The sequence below is a fragment of the Chionomys nivalis genome, chromosome 21 (genome assembly GCF_950005125.1).
Source record: "Chionomys nivalis chromosome 21, mChiNiv1.1, whole genome shotgun sequence".
Classification (NCBI taxonomy): domain Eukaryota; kingdom Metazoa; phylum Chordata; class Mammalia; order Rodentia; family Cricetidae; genus Chionomys; species Chionomys nivalis.
In genome coordinates this window covers 41,796,210-41,813,655 of record NC_080106.1, presented here as the reverse complement: position 1 = coordinate 41,813,655, position 17,446 = coordinate 41,796,210, and the positions used below count along the sequence as shown (strand labels likewise).

Below are 17,446 nucleotides of genomic sequence, written 5' to 3'. Positions count from 1 at the left end.
CCACAGAGAAACCCTGTCTCAAAAAACCAAAAAAAAAACAAAACAAAACAAAAAACAATCACCTGGGACTTCAGTTCCAGGGCATCTGGTGCCCTCTTCTGGCCTCCACAGCCCCTGTACTCACATGCTACACATAAACTCACTCAGGCGCACATACACCCACATAATAAATACACAGAGTGATAGAGCACTTGTTCTGGGTTCAATCCTCATTGCTGAGAAAACCCGGCAAAGATAGAATTCTAACCGCATACTGCGTCAGTCAGTGACTGCGGAGCCCAGGCTGGCCTCAGACTTGCTATCCCTCTGCCTCAGCCTCCTGAGTGGCCTAGTGGTCTGGCTGTCTCCAACAACCACAGCAAAGGAGCCACACACAGCTTTTTAATGTGGGTTCTGGGGATTTGAACTCAGGCCTTCATGCTTTTGCAGCAAACACTCTTTCCCACTGAGCAGGATCCTCAGTCCTGATATGTGCTATTTAGAGAGTGGATATAAACAGGCTGCCATTGTTTTCTTCCTCAGGCCAGAGACTGGACAAGGAATCCTACCGGATCCTACCTGATCCTACCGGTTACCATTCTTTCCTTCCATCTCAGATGACTGTTGCCTTTCACCTTTTCATCATTTCTTTTCTCCATTCACAGAGTTTTAGTGTTTTGAAGTCCTGGAGATGAACCCAGGGCCTCAGGCAAGTTTGGAAAGAAAGTAACACTAAGCCACACTGCACTCCACAACATGGGTTTGTGGAGGGCTGGTTTTTTTTAATTGGATTGTAGTTTAATAGCGGGTTTTTTTTTTAATATCACAGTTTTAATTAATTAATTAATTTATATATTTATGTTTTCCAAGACAGGGTTTCTCTGTAGCTTTGGAGCCTGTCCTGAATCTAGCTCTTGTAGACCAGGCTGGCCTTGAACTCACAGAGATCCGCCTGCCTCTTCCTCCCAGTGCTGGGATTAAAGGCGTGCGCCAACATTGCTTGGCTATTTTTTTATGTTTCTGTTCTTTTTTGTTTGTTTGTTTTTGTTTTTGTTTTTTTGTTTTTTTTTCTTTGGTTTTTTCAAGACAGGGTTTCTCTGTAGCTTTGGAACCTGTCCTGGAACTAGCTCTGTAGACCAGGCTGGCCTCGAACTCACAGAGATCCGCCTGCCTCTGCCTCCCGAGTGCTGGGATTAAAGGCGTGCGCCACCAACGCCCGGCTTATGTTTCTGTTCTTGTGACATGAGTGTGAGGTCAGAGAACAATTTCTAAGAGAATTGTGAGTCAATTCTCCCTTTCCACAATATGGTGTAGGTCTTGGGATGAAACGCAAGCCTTCAGGCTAGACAGCAAAAGCCTTTACCTGCAAGCATATCTGCATGAATATGTATATATATATATATATATATATATATATATATATATATTCAGGGTCTCATATCTGCATGAATATGTGTGTATATATTAATAGTCAGGGTCTCATATCTGCATGAATATGTGTACATATTAATATTCAAGGTTTCATATCTGCATCAATATGTATATATATAAATAGTCAGGGTCTCATATATGCATGAATATGTATATATATTAATAGTCAGGGTCTCATATATGCATGAATATGTGTATACATTAATATTCAGGGTCTCATATGTCCCCCAAATTCACCATGTGGCTGGGGCAGACATTGAACTCCTGATCATCATGTCTCCGCCCAGGCATGAGGCACCAAATCATCATCACACTGATTTATTGTGTGTTTGTGTACATTGGGGGAGCAGAGAACAGCTTCCAGGAATAAGTTCTCTCGTATCAAGTGGGGCAAACTTGGTTTCAGACTTGGCAGCAAACACCTTTTCCTGCTGAGCTTGCTCCCTGACCCCACCGCTTCTGGTAGTGAGGATCCAACTCAGGCTTCATACGTGCCAGGCAGACGCTGTGTTGCTGAGCCATGGCCTAGCCCCCCGACTAGAATTCTTTACAGTGGTCAGTTTGAGCTGAGGATATGGCTCAGTGCTGATTGTGACTGACTGCGTGGATTCGAGAGCTACAGAGAAAGACTTATGTCATTTTCACCTTAATCTAAAAGCTAAGAACAAGGGGCTAGGAGATGATTTAGTTGGTGAGATGCTTGCTATGCAAGCATGAATACCCGAGCTCCATCCCGGGAACCTTTTAAAAGCCAGGTTTAGTGGTGTCATCTGCCCCCAGCGCTGTGGGGCAGGGAGGGTGAAGGATGAACAGGCAGAATCCTGGAGCTCACCAGCAGCTGCATGGATGAGATCCAGATTCACTGAGTGATCCCATTCTTAAAGAGTAGAGTGGAAGGAGACACCTGCTATCGCATCTGGCTTCCACGTGTAGATGCGTATGTACGCGCACCACATGCACAGACACCTGTGAACAAAATGAAATGATAGAAAATTAAAGCTAAGCAAAAAACACGAGCAGTGGTCACTTCCTAATTCCAGCCCTGAGGAAGCTGAGGCAGAAGGACTGCCACAAGTTCCAATCAACCTAGGCTCCATACTAAGTTCCCAGCCGCCCTAGGCTACAGAGCGAGACTATATAAAAAAGTAAAGCGAAAACAATGTTCATCAGGACGCTAGAGATGGGTAGCCTAGGTTTGTATCTCATCCTTACCTGCCTTCTTGCTGTGTGAACTTAAGGGAGTCACTTGACCTCTCTGTGGCCTGGTTTCTCATCTACATAACAGGGAGGCTGGAAAGAGTGCACCTAGTTCTTCTGTTGCCCTCACACCCTGTGTGGTCAGCACTGTGCACTTCTGTCCTCTGTTGCTCTGATGGACATCCTGGCGGTCGTCTCCCTGAGCTGCCTGGAAAGGGCTGATGAATAATTTGCTCCCTAATCCCAGCTGCCCCTTTGCCAGTGCAGCTCACAGGGTGCAACCTTCTGCCCTTTTCTCTCCCGCATCCTGATGTCTGGTCAGAAGCCTGCTGGCAGACAGGAGCAGGTCCCTTGGGGCTGCCTGCCTGGCTGTCTGCCTGGCCCAGCCAGGAGTCTCTTTTGTGCCTTCCACAGTGTCTGAAATCTGAGCCCATCAAGCTGAGATAGAATTCTGGTTGCTGTGCCCTTAGAGGAAGGTCTTGTACCTCTCTGAGTCCACTGAGAAGATGCAAGCAATGTGTGTGTTTGCTTTACAGGCCGCTGAGGACTTGGAGGTGCGTGTCTCTTCTTGGATGCTCCAGGCCACGCATACAAGAAGAGACACGCCCAGTCTGGCGCCTGGGGACCAGGGTGGGCACTTTGGGAATAGAAGTTTCACAGATGCGTTAAGGGTCTTGGAATGAGGTCATGCTACATTTTCTGAATGGGTCTCCAGTTCAGTGACAGAGTCCTAATAGACAGAGGGGAGTCGGGCTATGATACTTGTATCCACAGCTCTTGGGATGTAGGTATAAGGGGTTCAGGCTGGAGGGGTGGCTCAGTGGTTGAGAGCACTGATGCTCTTCCAGAGGTCCTGAGTTCAATTCACAGCAACCACATGGTGGCTCCCAACCATCTATAGTGGGATCTGGAATGCAAGCAGACATGCAGGCAGAATACTGTATACATATAAATAAATAAAATCTTTTTTAAAAAAAACATCAGGGGTCAAGGTCATTCTCAGCCACACATTGAATTTGGGGCCATCTTGGACTGCATGAGACCATTTCCAAAAACCCCAAACAAAATACAAAAAACTAGGGCCTTGGAAATGATTTTGTTGGTAAAGCCCTTGTCTTGCAAGTTTGAAGCCCCAAGTCTCATCCCATGAAAATAAGGCTCATAAAAACGGTGATCCTCACCTGTGATCCCAGCTCTGGGAAGCAGGGACATGAGAACCCTGTGGCTCACAGGACAGTCAGTCTAGCCAACTCAGGAGCTAGTTCAGTCAGACAGGTTTAGTCAGAGTACCTGTCTTAAAAAAGAAAAATTTGGAGGCCTGGGGGTCAGTATGCTTGTCCTGTAAGCCTGAGGACCTGAATCTGAGTCTTCAGAGCCTGTGTAAAAGCTGGTGCTCCTGTGCCCGCCCCCGTGACCCCGTGATCTCACAGCAGGATGGAAAATAGAGGCAGGAAGACCCATGGGACCTTGAGGACCAGCTTGCTTGTGTGCAGGAAGTAAGAAACCCTACCTCAAGTGCTAGGGAAATGGAGAACCACACCCAAGCCTGGCTTCCGACAGCCACAAGTGCACACAGAGACATGTAGTTACACGGACACACAGAGACACACAGCACATACAAGCACCCATATACACACCAACAAAATGTCATAGACATCCTGATACAGGCATGTATATACAGAGACATACACACAGAGAGACACAAAAACACAATCACACACAGACACACATTCACAGACACATATAGACACAGAAACATGCAGATACACACACATGCATACATATATACAAAAGTAAAGAATAAATCTTTTTAAAAAGTTTTGTTTGGTTTTTTGTTTTTTTTTTTTCAGTAAAAGTGGCCAGGGACACCTTGGAAGGCCGAGGGACAGCCTGGTGCGAGGCGGGTGTTGCATGAGAGCCCAGGACTTGAGACAAGCACGACCTGAGGGAGGAGCATCGATGTGTCCCTGAGCTTGCTTCCTTCAATTGCTTGCCGTTGTTCAGGAATGCAGAGTGCTCCCGCCCAGACGACCTCTGTTCAAGCCAGGCCCAGGGAGAGATGTGTTCATCCATTTTCCACTCATAAAGTTCCACTCGAACCGTGTCACACAACCCCATGGAACACCAGGTCACACAAACGCAAGCATGTCTGCGCATGCCTTTCCCAGAGGTTTCTGACAGTCACAATTTGGACATTGCCAGAGCTCCCTCTTTCAGGGCTAAATCAACACACTCTCACACACGGGGTTAAGAATCTGTTTGCTTACAGCCTTATCAGCAGAGTGTCTCTCAAACACTGGCTGTTGGCCATCATGGCAGGTGTCGTGGGCCCAAGGAGAGAGCACAGGCAGGTGGCACCTCTGCAGTCCAGCAGGGCTCACTGGGTCTCTCCTCTCTAGCCACCTCCCCTTGGGTGAGCTGGTTTTCGTTCTTGGTTTCCTGGCATTCATATTAAGGAGGCTTGCCATCTGCCTAGAAAATGGGTTACAGAGAGCTCCTTCCAGTTCACTCTTTCTGTGAATTACCTATCATTTCTTCTCCTGGTCTTGCTATGAACTCCAAAGTGACCTAAAATTCAGTTCTGTCTTAGTCTTCCTCCCCAAGACTAGGATTAGAATCCTGAGCTTTGTCCGCAGGTGGCAAATGCCCAGCTGTGCCCAGCTCCAGCCCAGATGCACGGCTTTGTGGGCACCTGTGTTTGTCTGTGGACGTGTGCTGTAACCTGGGTCAAGCATTGTATGGCTAAATCCTGACTGTACCCTCAGGCTGGCGCTACGCTCCTTCCCTTTGTTAGTAGACAGAGCAGCACCAACTCACTTCTCTGCCCCCTTCCAGCCGAATTTGACCTTTCTGAAGGGAAACAAGCACAGCTGACATGTGCAGCCATGTGGGAACCCAAGCATCTCCCAGAGTCCAAACCTAGTGCAGCCACGTGGGAACCCAAGCATCCTCCGGAGTCCAAACCTAGTACAACCATGTGGGAACCCAAGCATGATGGAGGAAGGTCATTGGTTAATTAATAAAGAAACTGCTTGGCCTCATAGGTTAGAACATAGGTGGTTAGAGTAAACAACAGAATGCTCGGAGGAAGAGGAAGTGAGCTCAGATGCCATTTCCTCTCCTCTCTGGGGCAGACATGATGAAGCAAGCTGCCAGGTCAGACATGCTGAATCTTTCCCGGTAAGACTGGTACTACACAGATTATTAGAGATGGGTTGATCGGGATATGAGAATTAGCCAGTAAGGGCTAGAGCTAATGGGCCAAGCAGTGTTTAAAAGAATACAGTTTGTGTGTTGTTATTTCGGGGCATAAGCTAGCCAGGTGACCGGAAGCTGGGTGGCAGGAAGCGGCCTGCAGTTCCCACAACACAAGCATCTCCCAGAGTCCAAACCTAGTACAACCATGTAGGAACCCAAGCATCTCCCAGAGTCCAAACCTAGTACAACCATGTAGGAACCCAAGCATCTCCCAGAGTCCAAACCTAGTACAACCATGTGGGAACCCAAGCATCTCCTGGAGTCCAAACCTAGCTTTGCCTTAGTTTATTTGGAGTTCTGATGGTTGTTTATTTAGTTTTTAGTTTTAACAGTCTTCCCATATAGCTCAGGCTAGCCCTAAACTTTGGATCTTTCTGCCTCAGTCTTCAAGTGCTACAAGTCCTAAGCCTAGCATACCCCCAGAGGCCAGAAGGAGAAGTCAGTGCCCTGCGCTGTAACTTTTGCCTTGTTCCTTTGAGACAGAGTCTTTCACTGAATCCGGAGCTAGGCTCACTGCTTAGCTTTCAGTGATTCTCTGTTCTCTGTTCCCAACAGTGCCGGGGCTACAGGCCTGCACAAATGTACGCATTTTTCTACTGCATCTGTGAGGTGTGTGTGCACGTGTGTAGGCCCAAGCTTGACCTTGGGGTCTTCCACAATTGCTCCCCACCTTATTCATTGAGGCAGGATCTCTCAATCGAACCCAGAGCTCACCGATACTGCTAGTCTTGCTAACCAGCTTGCTCTGGTGATCTGGTGTCCACTTTCTGAGGACTGACATTACAGATGACTGTCGTGGCCAATGGCATTTCCATGGGTTCTGGGGGTCAGAATTCTGGTGCTCATGCTCACACAGCAAGCCCTTTACTCAGCAAACCACCTCCCTAGACTTCTGCTGGGTATAGCCCTAACTCATCCCTCTCTTTGCAAACGCCCCTCCAAGGTGTTGGTGGCTGTGCAGTGACCTACTTTTCTCTGGAGACGGGGTCTATGTTGTCCAAACTTCTCAGCTTCCTACTCCTCTGCCTCCACCTCCAGAGTGCTGGGATTAGACTTGTGCCACCGTGAAGTTTTTATATGATGCTGGGGAGTCATTCAACTTCTACAGTCAGATCTTATCCCTGGATATATCTGTCTATATGGATACATAATACAATGTTTGCATTGATGGAATAGAGCCCAGGGCCTCACAGGTGCTAGGAAGGGGCTCTACCACTGAGCCACAATCCCAGCCCCTCACTGGGGCATTCTAGGCAGGGGCTCTGCCACTGAGCCAAATTTGTCCCCAGCCACAACTATTGCCTGCCCTCCAAAAGTCTGTGATATTTTGTTATAGGGACCAGCCTGCAAATCAATCTTGAACCTCATATGCAGTTAGCAGAAATGTTCTGGCTTCTGTGATGGGTACCACCTGGAAAGAATGTCTTGTTTACAGCCCCTACCTCTTTATAGGGCCTCCCATAGCACAGACTGGCCTCAGACTCACTATACAGCCAGGGATGGTCTTGAACTCCTAATCTTCCTTCCTTCACCTCCCAAATGCTGGCTTACAGGAGTCACCTTGAGGCCTTGCTGTGAAATATTCCTTCCGTACACCGTGTGAGTACATGTCACCATGATTTGGTTTAATAAACAAGCTGAACAGGATAAAGTTAGGCAGGAAAGTCAAACTGAGAATGATGGGGTGAGGAAAGGTGGAGTAGAGGAGTTGCCAGCAGACGCAGGAGATGATTGTGCCATGTCACCACGTGGCAGAGAGTAAATAAGGAAATATGGGTTAACATAAAATATAAGAGCTAGCCGAGCGTTGGTGGCGCACGCCTTTAATCCCAGCACTCAGGAGGCAGAGGCAGGCGAATCTCTGTGAGTTCAAGTCCAGCCTGGTCTACAAGAGCTAGTTCCAGGACAGGCTCCAAAACCACAGAGAAACCCTGTCTCGAGAAACCAAAATATATATATATATATATATATATGTATATATATATACATATATATATATATATAAGAGCTAGTCAGTAATAAACCTGAGTTATTGGCCAAGCATTTGTAATTAAATTAAGCCTCTGAGTGATAATTTGAGAGCAGCTGCAGGTCAGGAAAACTCTGCCGACAAAGCCTGGTTTTTGAGATGCTGGCAATAGAACCCGCGGCTTTGTGTATGGAAGGCCAGCACCCTACCCCCTTAGCCACACCCCTAGCCCAGTCTTTGTGAGTCCCAGTGCACAAAGAGCCAGCCAACTTCAGTACTCACCTGCATGTGAGAGAGATGTGGGTTCTGAATTCCTCTGCGGACCAAGTGTGAAGGCACTTCCTGGTCCCACAGTAGCCGGCAGCCTGCGCAGGATTGTGAGCTCCGTGACAAACTAGGGCCACACAATGGGAAACCTTGTCGGTCAAGTGTCAGTTTCAATTTCGGGGAGCCCAGCTCCCTCTTCCACTTATCTCAGGGAGCACAGTTGCATGTGGTTAGGATCTGCAGGCTTTCCTTGTCCAGGAGCTTTAACTACATGCTTCTTTGTGGCTTGCACCAGGAACTTGGTATTCTGCCTAGAGGTCTTCATATCTCATCTTTAAAAAAAACTACGGGGCCAAGGAGGTAACAAAGTGGGTGAAGGCACTTTCTGCCAAGGCTGACTGACTACCTGAGTTCAGTTCTCCGGACCAACATGGTGGAAGGAGTGAAGTGGCTCCCACAAGTTGTTCTCTGACCTGCACACATGTGCCGAGGCATGCTTGTACCCACTTCCCAAGACAAAAGAAAATAATTTTATTACCATTTTTTTTTGTGCATGTATGGGTACACATCTGTTACTGGGAATTGAACTTAGGTGGACAGATTTGGCAGTGAGCACCTAACCCATGGTACCATCTTTTTTTTTTTTAAGATTTATTTATTATGTATATAGGTTTCTTCTTCCATGTATCCTGCAGTACAGAAGAGGACACCAGATCTTATTACAGATGGTTGTGAGCCACCATGTGGTTGCTGGGAATTGAACTCAGGACCTCTGGAAGAGCAGCCAGTGCTCTATTCCTCTGAGCCATCTCTCCAGCTACCCCCATGGTACCATCTTGATGGTCCTTTTTTTTTCCCCTTTCTGTCTATTTAGTCCTTGGTGACCTGAAATCCACTATGTAGATAAGGCTACCCTCAGATTCAGAGAAATCTGCCTAACTGTGCCTTCTGAGTGCTAAGATTAAAGACACGTGCCCCATGACCAGCCTTTTATATCTCATTTATTGACCCAAGGGCATCTTACTCTAGAAATGAGCTCATTCTTAAAACTTTTTTTTTGTATGTGTGTATAGATTGTATATATAGGTGGGTGTGAGTGAATATCGTGTGAGCTGGATCCCTCTTCAGGATCACAGGCCATTGGGAGTCCTCTTGCAAGAGCAGGTAAGTGCTCTTCGGCACTGAGCCATCTCTCCAACCAATGATTACACTGCCAATTGCTTGTGTGGTTATTTTAATATTTATTTATTATGTATACAGTGTTCTGCCTGCATGTATGCCGGCAGGCCAGAAGAGGGCACCAGACTTCATTATAGACAGCTGTGAGCCACCATGTGGTTGCTGGGAATTGAACTCAGGACCTCTGGAAGAGCAGTGAGTGCTTTAACCTCTGAGCCATCTCCCCAGCCCGTGGTCTTTTTTTAAAAAAAATTATTATGTATACAGTGTTCTGTCTGAATGTTTGCCTGCACAGCAGAAGAGGGCATCATGGAATGCCCACCGCAGCATAAATTACAAAAGCTGGGGACCAAGAGCACTGCAGTCTGCAGGACTTGCAAGAGGTTGAAAGCATCCTTTCTCTCTGCTTCTGCTTCTTTCAGGTGGCTTAGATTTTTAATTCAGGGTTTCTCTGTGTACCCCTGGCTGTTCTGGAGCTTGCTCTATAGACCCGGCAGGCCTAAAACTCAGAAATCCTCCTGCCTCTGAATCCCAAGTGCTGGGATTAAAGGCGTGCGTCACCACGCCTAGCTGACAGTCTTGCACATTCAGTGTGTGCCTAACTGTATGTGTGTACACCATGCGGGCTGCAGGAACTCATGGAAGTCAGAAGAGAACATCAGAACCCTTGGGACTGGAGTTACAGGCGTGTAAACTATCACATGGGTGCCGGGAACTAAACCATATCCTCTGTAAGAGCAGCCTATGCTCTTGACTGCTGGGCCATCCTGCCAGCCACTTCTTCAGTCTGAGAGTAGCTCATAGCCATTCTCACTGCTTATATAAGGTTGGGGAGGGAAGAACCCCGTGAATCTGATCAGTTTCAGGGACTTCCTGAAGCCTCTGACTTGCTCATTCCCTTCAAAAGAGATTGCTTCTCCTCTTACAACACCCTGTTTGTTTCTTTTCTTTCTTTTATTATACACACACACATACATACAGTGTGATGGCTATTCTTGGTTACTAACTTGAATACATCTGGAATCAACTAAAACCCAAGTGCCTGAGTACACTTGTGAGGGATTTTTTTAATTAAATCACATGAAGTGGGAAGATCCACTTTTTTTTTTTTTTCGAGACAGGGTTTCTCTGTAGCTTTGGTGCCTGTCCTGGAACTAGCTCTTGTAGACCAGGCTGGCCTTGAACTCCCAGAGATCCACCTGCCTCTGCCTCCCAAGTGCTAGGATTAAAGGCGTGCGCCACCACCGCCCGGCGAGACAGGATCTTTTCTACATAGTTCCTGGAACTTGCTCTGTAAACCAGGCTGGCCTCAAAGTCACAGAGATCTGTCTGCCTCTGCCTTCCAAGTGCTCATATTAAAGTGTACAACTCCACACCTGGCCAGGCGGTGGTAGCACATGCCTTTAATCCCAGCACTCGGGAGGCAGAGGCAAGCAGATCTCTGTGAGTTCGAGGCCAGCCTGGTCTAAAGAGCTAGTGCCAGGACAGGCTCCAAAGCTACACAGAGAAACCCTGTCTCAAAAAACCAAAAAAGAAAGAAAGAAAGAAACAAACAAAAACAATTCCATACCTGACTGGGAAGACCCATTTTTAAAAAACTTTTTATTAATGTTTTTGTGGATTACATATCGTGCATCCCAATTTCACTCATTTACCCAACCCCCTACTTCTGCTCTCTGCCCTTGCAAGCCCCCCAAAACAAAAATCTAAAAGTAAATCCAAAAAAAAAAAACCCAAAAAACCAACAAAAATAAAAAAAAAAAAATTCTCGTCAAGGAAGCTGCAGTGTGGCCCAGTGAGTCACACAGTGCACCCTTTAGTCCACACACCTTTACTTGTGAGTGTCCATTGCAATGAGCCATTGGTTTGGTTCAGGCCTCTGGCTTCTGCTACACCCTCAACACTGGGCCCTCACTGGGGCTCCTCTCGGACATCCTGTTGTTGCCCTGTGTCGTGGAGATCCTGTGGCTTTGAAGTAGGCTCAGCCCCTTCACATGCTCCAGAAGTTCACAGATGAGGTGGGGTGGACTACCTGTAATCCTGACTCTGGGCCTGGGTGGTAGTTGGATTAGAAGACACACTCTTTTTTGTTGCTTTTTATTTTTTAAATTTATTTATTTTTTCAATTTTATGTGCATTGATGTTTTGCCATGGGTGTCAGGTTTCCTGGAACTGGAATTACAGACAGTTGTGAGCTGTCATGTGGGTGCTGGGAATTGAACCTGGGTCCTCTGGAAGAGGAGTCAGTGCTCTTAACCACTGAGCTATCTCTTCAGGCCCCAGAAATCCCACTTTTAACCCAGTCTTCTGAGGCATACACCTTTAATCCACTTTCCCCCCCCTTTTTTCCAGACAAGGTTTCTCTGTGTATCCCTAGCTGTCTTGGAACTTGCTCTGCAGACCAAACTGGCTTTGAACTCACAGAGATCCACCTGCATCTGCCTCCTGAGTACTGGGAATAAAGGCGTGGTGCACCACCACCACCACCCAGTTTAATCTTGTTCTTTTGAGGTGGAAAAATCACCTTTAATCTGGGCCACACCTATGTGAAGGACACGAAGAGGAAGCTCTCTCGTTCTTTGCCTGTTTGCTCTCCCGTTTGCAGGCAAGTCCACTTCTTCACTGAGTACATTAGAGCCTCCTTCTGGAAACTGGCGTCCACTAAAGACCGGCTGAAACTGACAACTACTAGATTCTTGCACCTTTTGTTGGTAGACAGCATTGTTGGATTAGTTGGATCACAGCCTATAAGACATTCTAATAAACCCATATTCATAAAAATCCAATTCATTCCATAAAATCTGCTTGTTAGGGTTTCTATTGCTGTGAAGAGACACCATGATCACGGCAACTCTTACAAAGGAAACGTTTAATTGCGATGGCTCGCTTACAGTTCAGAGTTCAGTCCATCATGGTGGGGAGCATGGCAGCGTGCAGGCAGAGGTGGTGCTCGAGCTGAGACTGCTGCATCTTGCAGGCAACAGGAAATCAACTGCCACAGGTTGAAAACCCTGTCTCAGGGTGGTATCCTGAGTATATGAAACCTCAAAGGCTGCCCCCACAGTGACACACTTCCTCCAACAAAGCCACACCTCCTAATAGTGCCACTCCCTATGAGATTATGGGCAACCACTTACATTCAAACTACCACACTCCTCCGTTAGAGAACCCTAACACAGTCAGGGTCTCACTGTGTAGCTAGCCCTATCCTGATACTCCCAATGTAGATCAGGCTGGCCTTGAATTGAACCTGGAGATCTGCCTGCCTCTGCCTCTCACGTGCTGGGATGCTAGGATTAAAGGTGTGCACTCGCACACCAGGTTATAAAATCATATTGTTTCACCTCTCTTTTAACATCCTGTGTCTTAAAAAGCTTTCCTCCAAGATGCAAGGTTGTGATCTGCTACACAACAGTGTGCACATGCAGGAATGTGTGCGTGTGCAAACGGAGAGCAGAGAACAACATGGGCCGTCAGTACCTGGGCACACCTTCACTGACTTGGCTGGCTACAGGTATGCACCAGCCTGCCAGCTTGTGTGGGTTCTGGAGTCCTGCTCAGATCCTTGTATTTGCAAGGCAAGCAGTGTGCCCACCAAGACTTCTGCCTAGAACCCTCCTTTTTTCCAGGGATGGAGATAAACCCAGTCCTCGAGCATGCCAGGCAAGCACTCTGCCACTGACGCAAGCTCCAGCCCTGTGGCTTCTCACCACTCTCTATTTGACACCTCTACCCTTTCCACTTCCTGTGAACTGGCGCCCTGGCTGTGTGGGCACTAGGGTTGAACCAGGTTGGCGTTCTAGTCAGCTGTGTTCCCAGAAAGTTTCTGTGAACTTCCTTCTTCAGTGCTAAAGAAATTCTGGCCTTGGTCCTGCTTGTCTCAGGGTTCAGGGTCCTCTGGGAGTTGGGAACGGTAGGAAGTACAAATAAGGCTTCTAGATGCCTCTACACATGAGGAGTCTTCCTCTAAGCCAGAACCCTAAAGTCTTCACAGAAGCTGCAGTTAGGCTCCTTTGCTGGAGTTTGCTTTTGTGACCTCTGGCCTGGATGTCTTTCAGTTCTTGGGGGGCTCTCAGGGCTGGGTACAGCTGCTATTTCTAGATAGACTGGAGGAGCCATGTTCTAGGGAGTCATGGAGTAGCTTTTATTGAAGCTCACACATGGGAAAGCCTAACTGGGGATGCAGGCAGCTGGATGCTGCATTTCCAGATGCAGGTGGAACAACTGTGCTGTTCATCTGTCACCAGGGAGAATGCTTCACTTGCCTGCGATGTTGCATTTCTGCAGAATTACCTGGCAACCGGGGCATCAGCCAGCTATGGGCATCCTCCTCTGTCCCTGCAATCCGCTTTGTCTGACTTGTTTTGTGGTGATGGAGACAGAGCTCAGAGCCTCAGCGATGCATTCTACCACCAAACCACACCCCCAGTGGTGGTGTTCTGAGACTGTACTGGAGTTGAGTCATATCTAAACTCTTTATTGGTGGATTTCAGCTAGGCGCTCTATTGGTGAGCTACATATCTTCCCATCTCTTTTCCTTCTTTTTAATTGTTAAAAACGTTTTAAGAGCAATTACAAGTTAGGTATGGTGGGCACACACCTTTGATCTCAGCACTCAAGAGGCAGAGGCTGGCAGATTCCTGTGAGTTCGAGACCAGCCTGGTCTACAAAGTGAGTTCTAGGGCAGCCAGGGCTATACAGAGAAACCCTGTCTCAAAAAACCGAGAGAGTGAGAAACGTGCATGGATATTTTGCCTGCATGTTTGTCTGTGCAGCATGCAACATGTCCATGTCTGGTTCCCTCATCACACTTCCCAAAGCTGGAGTTCCAGGTGGTTGTGTTATCTCTTCAGCCCTCTTTTTACTTTCAACAACTGGTCTCGTCAGTTGCCTAGTCTGGCCTAAACATTCGCTCTTCCTGCCTTAGACTACAGAGCAGCCCAGGCCTTCCTTCTACTAGGTTTTATGGTGCTTCTCCCACACCCATTATTTTGAGGGGTTCTTCTCCTCAGAGAACACTATTTACGGAAGTCTCTCTCTTCCTTCTCTCCTCTCTTCCATTGCTGGAGCAGCTACAGGACTTGTCTTGTGATTGTTTATTGGCATTCTGATATAGACAAGACAAAGGCAAGAAACATGTTTTTACACTTTCAATTCAGGACGTTGCATAGGAGAAGTATGGGAAACAGAGCTCAAAGAGGTGGAGCCATTTTGTCCACATCACAGCAGAGCTAAATGAAGGCTCCAATTTCTAGGTCTTTCTCCACCCTCAACTCCGCGGGCATGAAGTGGCAAAACTTAAAGGTGTGATGATGAACCCCTGTGAAACAGTCAGTTCAAGGTCATCCTCAGCTCTATAGGGGGTCTGCAGTCAACTGTGGGCTTCAGACCCTGTCAAAACAAACAAACAAACAAACAAACAAAAAGACCATTTTTTGAGCTGGGACTTGCTGTTTAGCTCAGCTCCAGCAATCATCCTGCCTCAACCTGCAAAGTAGCTGTGTCCACAGGGCCACCTTACCCAACTTGGCCATTTTTGTACATTTTGAGGTAGACAATCAATACGTTATGCACAACTGGTATAGCAACATGATTACTATAAAGGAACTAATTAACCACCATTACTCATGCTCTCCTGTGGAAAGAGCGAGCAGTTTCAATTTCATTTAGTAAAAAAATTTTGAGTCAATAAACAAAAATTTGAGCACAAGATGCAGCCCTGAGCTTGCACAACTCACCCTAATCTCAGTGCCAGCAGAATGATTGCATTTAACATTTGACATTTTGTTCACCGTGGGTCTACTTTTTCCATTGGTATTTTAAAATATTGCATTAGAATATTATCTTGATGATTAATTTCTGAGCTCGAGGAACTCCCTCCCTCCAGGGCTGTTTCTGTTTTACCGTCCCTGGCGGCAGCTGACCTATCTCTTGGGGAAACTGAGATCCGGAGCGGCGGGGAGCTCTGGGGACAGGCTGTCGCTGACCTTTGCTTATCGTCCGTCCTCTCATTAAATTCCCGTCTGCCAGAGGCCTTTCTGCCGCCTGCGTGGTCGAGATAGCAGCGCGGCCAGGCCGTGACCTTTTAGAGGCTCCGACTCGCCTAGCACCAGCCCCTGCCTCGCCACCCTCTAGGACTGGGAGAACGCGCCTGTGACGTCATCGAATTCCGAGTCCGGCCTCCGCCGCTGACGTCACAGAAGGGCAGTGCTGAGTCGCAGCGTTCCTTGGGGGACGTGAGCAGGAGAGGCCAGAAAGTGGCCCAGCAAGGAGGAAGTCTTGCGATTCCCATCAGTACGTAGGAGCAGAACTACAACTCCCGACGCTCCCTGCACCTGTGCAAGAGAGCGCGACAAACTTTTGGACGAGATTGCTATCTTCTTGGTCCAACCAGAAGGCCGACTTAAGAGCGTCATCCCACCCCTCTGTAATTCTCAGGGCTGCTTCCTCGCGCGAGTGACGGGCTTCTCTGCCTTCTAGGGTTCAGATTCCTCTGACGGACGTCCGAACCGAGGAATCCGAGCTCGGAGAAGTCCAGAGGGTGTTGAAAAGCGTGGACGGTAGCCAATAGCATGCTGAAAGCCTCCGGCGCCGTCCAATCGCTGCTCTGGAGCCCCGCCCCGACGCGTGACGCAGTAGGGTGGGTAGCAACAGTTGCCCCGGTGAGGGAAACGGAGGCGCCATAGCCACGGTAGTCGTGGCGACCAAGCAACCCAGCAACGCCAGTCAACAACAACAACCGAGGCCGCCCCCCGCCCCCACGCCCCCGGCCCGGCCTGGGGACCCCGGCGCGCTCGGTCCCCTCTGCACAACGCCCACGCACCTCCTCAAAGCCTTCCGCGGACACAAGTGCGGAGAAGCCGAGGTAACCGGGGCAGCGCCTGGCAAGCTGGGCGCGCCGGGGCGGGCGGCGGGGCCCGCGCGGCGCCTGTCGCTTGAGTACGGTCCTGAGGGAAGGGGCGGGCGGTCAAAATGGCGGCGCCGACTGTCGGGACCGTGGGGGAGGGGGCCGGGGTTCGGCCCCGGCGACACCACCCGCCCCCGGCCCTGCAGTCCGGCCCCCGCGAGGGCGGGTGCTCGCAGGCCGCGGGCGAGTGGAGGTCGGGCGGCTGGGGCGGGGGGCAGGGGGGGGCGCTTTTATGTGTCGGGAGGTGCGGCGAGGCGGGCCTATGGAGGCTGAACCAATGACAGCGTGCCGAGGCGGGGCCTGACCGGAGGTGGGCGGAGTCTAGCGTCCCTCCGCCGTCGGAGTCGGGTGCGGCCGCCATCGCCCGGACAGTCCGTAGAGGAGAAGCCGCTTAGTAGCGTACCTGCCTAAGATTTAGAACTTGGCCGTTCAGCGATTCCAGTTTAGGCCTTTGTTTTCCTTCCTATAAAATGGGGAGAAGTGTCGCCATCCCCTTCTTCATCACAGAAATTCCTAATTCCTTCTGGGAATTTTGCAAGGGCTCATCCTTGAATCAGTCTCTCTCTCTCTCTCTCTCTCTCTCTCTCTCTCTCTCTCTCTCTCTCTCTCTCTCTCTCTCTCACACACACACACACACACACACACGTCACTGTTTCTCAGTAAGATTTGATAAATTGTTAGTATTGATTGCAGAATGACCTCCATTTCTAAACCCGGGAGGAGGTGGAGATGGTCAACTTTCAGTCAGTCTTTAGCCTGGGGGATTTAGTTGTCAGAAGTTGAAGCTCCGGCTGGAGGGAAGTGATCTTAGACCACAAATTTAGAGGATCTGAAATTGTCTGCGGTGCCATCTCAGCTGTGTGGTGACGCAGTTGTGGGGCTCTTGTTTCTGGGACTGGACTTTTCTCCCTAGCCATTAAGGTCTCGTGGAACTAGCAAAGGCAGTGGAGCTGTGTAGATTCCTTAAGCCACATCTCCTGACCCGCCACAAGTTTATGTCAAGTCAGTATCCAGAGCTCAGAGGTTATAAGGTGGTACCCGTCCCACATGGGCAGGAGCAGATGCAATGTCAGAGCCAAGGGGACACACAGTCAGTGCACGGCCTTTGCAGCTGCTTTTTCGGGGGTGGGTGCAGAAGTAGACCAGCCACGGCAGTTCTTAATGGCTGTGTGCTTGTTCCTTGCTTTGCATTTCAGTTGGCACTGGTGTACACTGCAGCCAATAAGAAGACTGACTTTTCCACTGGAAATTAAGCAGGG

The 17,446-nt window shown here is 48.7% G+C and overlaps 1 protein-coding gene across 1 annotated transcript in view; it reads left to right on the top strand.

The window, feature by feature from the left end:
- The first annotated feature begins 16,015 nt into the window (after nt 1-16,015).
- Nucleotides 16,016-17,446, top strand: part of Rfx1 (regulatory factor X1) — a 30,381-nt gene continuing 28,950 nt past the window's right edge. The window contains exon 1 of the mRNA XM_057753373.1: nt 16,016-16,145. The gene's annotated coding sequence lies outside the window, so the exon portion shown is untranslated. The remainder of the gene's footprint in view (nt 16,146-17,446) is intronic.